The sequence below is a fragment of the Phalaenopsis equestris genome, unplaced genomic scaffold, assembly GCF_001263595.1.
Source record: "Phalaenopsis equestris unplaced genomic scaffold, ASM126359v1 Scaffold000919, whole genome shotgun sequence".
Classification (NCBI taxonomy): Eukaryota; Viridiplantae; Streptophyta; class Magnoliopsida; order Asparagales; family Orchidaceae; genus Phalaenopsis; species Phalaenopsis equestris.
The window spans coordinates 332,040-337,358 of NW_018165358.1; positions in this window are offsets into that span (position 1 = coordinate 332,040).

Below are 5,319 nucleotides of genomic sequence, written 5' to 3' on the forward strand. Positions count from 1 at the left end.
AACATGTAGAGATTCAATAGACTTCTAAGTAGTAAATACAAACATAAAAACAAACTAACACACTAACTTCGATTAGCTCAAAAAACCCATGGCTTTGATCATTGTCGCCGCCGGACAAGATAAAAAAAAAATATAGAGTAGCAGTTTTCCAAGTTTAAAATTTAAAAGTAAAGTTAGCAAGATTTTTTTAACTTTTCACAAGACATAGAAATAAGTTCAGTCCTAACTAACTAAAACTCAATAATCAACACAGAGCAACAATTACTACCCTAGAATTTAAAACAAAACACTAACAAAACACAACATCACAATACAATTAAACTAAATAAAAGTCTCACGCATCAAAAGGTCTAAACAGGTACACAAATGCAAATGTAGCAAGTCCAAACCATGTAGTCCAACAAATATTACAAACATAAAAATAAATCGCTCAGTCCTCCTCCTCATCATCCTCAGAATCACCGCTATTCCAAACATTTGTAGAGTCATAATCAAGGTATCTATGATATAGAGGAAATTCCACTCCTTGGTTACCCCTAATGAGGTTTTCCAGAGATGAATGAAATTTCTCTTCATAATCACTTTTTCTTCTATTATACCCATCAATATGACCTGCAAAGCTTTCTAAATTTCTTACCATATCTGTGGTATAGTTGATATTGTCCATCATCCTCTGCAATAATTGACTTTGAGTTTCCGTATACTCACCTCTAGAAGTAGAAGCTCGTGAGGTAGATGATCTAGATGTCAGCAGAGGTAGAAGCAACAGAACAGACGTTGCCATTCCATAACCCCTTGTAAATCCTCCTCTCCAACCAAAAATAGAATGCTCCAAATATGACTTCACATTCACACTTGTAATTGGCTTTAGAGGCAACAATATTTCCCCCCAACTATCATATCTTACTCTAGCCTGCTCATATAAAGAAAAGATTAAGGAAGCAAATCCCAAACCTGCAGTAGTAATGACAGTGCCAGAAGTGATGATAGTCTGATAAAGCAAAGCTCCAATACTGATGAGCTTGCCTTCTTGAATACAATAGTTCAATGTTGCTCTCTCTCTAGTAGCTTCACTGAGAAGATTTGTTGGTAATAAATGAGCAGAAATAAAATAGTGCCACGCCTTTAAAGGTGCACTCAACTTTGAGGTGGAAAAATTGACTCTTCTTTCATTTGTAATTTCCTAGAGCCCTCTTCGAACAGTCAAATAAGAAATAATCTCGTCTAGCTCTATCCCAGTAGGACTATAGTTCGTATAAAAGCACAACGTTTTAGGTCGTAGATGGTAAAACATATTGATTACCTCCGGTGAAAAAGGTACCAATTTCCTCTAACCATGACTCGATTATCTTCAGCCTCGGGTAGGTTTGTATAAAACTCCCTAACTACTGAAATAACAGACACAACAGAAAAACAACAGAATCGTTCCCATTGTCGGCGAATAATTAGATCTTCTACGGATCCACCTAGATTCTTGAAACATTGCTCCTGAATAAGTTTTCGTGATTGCAGAGCATCAGTGTACCTATCTTGAGCTTTCAAACTCACAAACTTGCTCGAATCAAAGGGGCTTTTCCTTTGCTCCTCTTCATTCTTGGTGCCATTCTACAAATTTCATAAAATTCCACAATAACTTCAAAAATCAAGTTTAATCTACTAAACTTAACTCCTATAAGCACAAACTACACTTTCTATGCAATTTTCATAGATTTTTCCTCATTTTTCACCATGAATAGTGATTTTCATGTTATTTCAAATGTACTCAAAATACATGGTGAAAATCCAAATTTTTTACATAGAAGTGAAGCACTTACCTCAAGAAATCCAAATATAGCAAAATTTTCTCAATTCCACCAAGAAATCTCCACAAAATGGCTTGCCCTAGACTTCAAAATCACAAACTCGAGAGGTTGAAGGTGACAGTGAGAGTAAAGATGGCAATTTTTGGGGTTATTTTTCACTTTTAACCGTTCGTGAAATGGTTTTTGACAACCGACGCTTAAGCGTCGATAAGTGGCGCTTAGGCGCCTGCCTCTCGAGTTACATCGCGCTTAAGCATGAGAATGTGGCGCTTTGGTTCCATTGCTTGATTTTTGATTATTTTGAACTTTTTGAACTTAAGTAAAATGCACTATAAGCCTAAGTATACCACCCTTAAATGGTCTCATAACACTTAAATGACTGTTTTCCTCTCCTTAACCATCCTTTTCCCAAAATTCTCCAATATAACTCATTTGATTCGAGGCTAAAATAACACTAAATTTTCACACAGAATACCCTGAGAATAACCTGACAATACCCCTAAATAACCTGACAATACCCTGAGAATAACCTAAGAAAACCCCGGGAATAACCTGAGAATACACCGATAATAACCTAACAAGATAACAATACATCAACAATATCCTTCGAAAACAGTATTTAACACTCAATACATTGTTGACCTCATTTTTGGTTGAGGTCTACTTTTTTCTTTTTAGTAGCCTAGAGTCTATTCCTAGAGGACTAGAAAAGGAACCCTCACCATTAGTAATTCCAAACCCTTCTTTGCTCAACCTAAAGTTCCCATATTGGTCCTGACCTCTAGCTCTTAGTAGGTAGGGTCAATATGAAGGAGCTCAAGGGGTGCCCCCCATAGGATGGTCAGACCTTAGGCCTAACCCTGGGTGATCTGGTTATTGTGGGGCTAACTTACACATACTACACTCTCTTACATACCCTAAACCTTATGACCCCTTAGGTTGGTCTCCTGACTCCTTTTGGAAAGCTCATGTGGATGACCCTGTACCCCTAGTCTTAGCTAAGAGGGTTAGAACTAGCACATTGAGCATCCAAAATGATTCCTCATAAGGTTCCTATTGGTTTAGTATGGCTTCATGGCTTGTTGGCCCATTTTGGCCTCACTAAATTACCAAAATACCCTTACAACCCCAATCTTTGTCAAAAATCCCAAAATTACTCAAAATACCCAAATTTGCCAAAAAATCATCTCAAACCCCCACCACTACCTAAATTGAACAAAATTCACAAAAAAATACCAAATTCCCAAAATACCCCAAAAATTGCCCAAAATTACCAAAATACCCCCATGACCTAAAAATTCCAAAATTTTCAAAAACTCCCAAAAATTCCAAAATCATCCCAAATATTTCCAATTTCAATCTTTTTATCATTAATTTGAACCAATTTGACTAAAAGGCCCAATTTTCCCTTAAAGAATCAAATGTCCCTAAATTAGCCCCAATCTTAGCCCAACAGACCCCAATCTTGCCCAATTTCAAATCCAAATCAAAACTCAGCATCCCAATCCTATTCTAAATAAAATTCAAGCCCAATTTGATCCAATTACAAGCCCAATTTAATTCAAATCAAAAAGGCCCAATTTTGACCATATACCTAAATCCATCAAATTAGCCCATCAATTCAACTCAAAATCACTTGAAATTTTACCAAATCCTTCATGACATTCTCCTAGACAAAATTCAACATTCAATTAGTCCAAATTTTAACCCAAACTCAATTTCCATTTTAAAAGCCCAAGCCCACCACATTTAATTTCAAAAGCCCAAATCTAAAGCCCACATGACAATTCTTTCTCTTCATCATCCATTTGATTAAAATCATTCCTAAAGTCCTAAATTAAAAATCAAATCATTCTAAATCAAGCATCAAGCCAAAATTCACCAAAAATACCAAATAAATCCAAAATGCTTCCTCATGAAAATTAGCCAAGCTACATGCAAACCATGAAACCACTCCCAAGCCATAGAAAAGCCATGAAAGCCTTGCCACATCATCAAACTATTAATGGCAAGAGGCCAAGTCACTTTCAAGCCTCTTTAAAAAGGTTTTAACCCCTCCCATGAATCACTATAACCCATGTTTAGCCAAATTTCATTGGATGGTGACTTATCCCCAATGATTAAGCTGAACCAAATGATCTCCTCTTCAGCCCAAGACCAACCTTGGTGGCTGAACCCAACCCAAATCATGATTTGACCCAAATATGAAAATCATGATTTGACCCAAATTGACCCAAAATGTCCCTTTTTCCATACTATTTCAATCTTATACCTTTACACATGGCCAACCCCAATGGACTTCACCAAGACCAAGCCCTGACCTCCCTGAGTTAGATGGTGACCCTTGACAGCGACTTTATATATGCTTAAAAATACAAGAATTTGATACCACTACTAGAAGATTTAAATCCCCGGCAATGGCGCCAAAAACTTGATGCAACTTTTAATATGCAAGAATTTGTGAACCCAAATTTATATATTTATAATGATTTTGTAAAGTCAAAATTTCAAACGCAAGTATACGTATCACTCAAGTAATACAGGGCTCTAGTGGAGTCCCGTTTATCGATCCCACAAGGAAGCGAAGTAAGAGGTCCTTAGTCAAATCTTAGTCTACTACAATTAGTCCTTAGTTTGGAATGTCGATTAAAATGATATTTTATATAGCAACTACTCCTAAATGCAAGTGTGAAATGTAAAGATAGTAACTATAACTAAATGCAAATATTAGTTCTAAAGATAACCCTTTTTGGATGGATTGGTTTGGAGAATTTTGAGATATTAAAAATAACTATTCTTATGTAATGAATTGGATAATGTAATAAAATGAGATGCATTAAATATTGTATGTGTCAAATAGGAGCAATCCTATTCTTTACCCTTTGGTCCAAGAATAAAGAACATTGGCTAATCCTATGCTTGTTTACTGAATCCGTGGCTAGGCTGGAAGGATACCGGCTCTCACTTCGGAGCTCCCACGTTACCCATGCCTGAGGGATAACATCTTCGCTTCAGTTTCCAAACCCTAGGACCAAATTGGGGATTTTAGTCTGTCACCCTAAAATCTCCAATTCTACGACCATCAAAGTATATTTCCCTATTTATTTGCATTCAACTCCCATGAACTTAACCATCCATAAAATCTGAATGTGGTTCTACTTTGTTGAGAATTACACAACCCTCTCGGGTCTTAGTGCAATTACAAAAAATTTTAACACTACAATGGCTTTTATTGTATTGTAAATAACGTGTAAGTAAAAACCATCACATTGATAATTAAATTCGCTTCTAACATGCATCACAAAATCCTAAACATAAATTCTACTCATTACAAAAGAAAAGTAAAATGAAAATAATGACATAATCTTCTCATACCATTATTTCCAAACAAGAAGAGAGAGTAAGAGAAGCACATCACAAAGCACAAAGAAAACACAACGTAAAACTTCATTTCATCAGAGAAAATCCATTAGATAAGTGTTTATAAAACCATAAGATAATGAAGAACACAATTTTT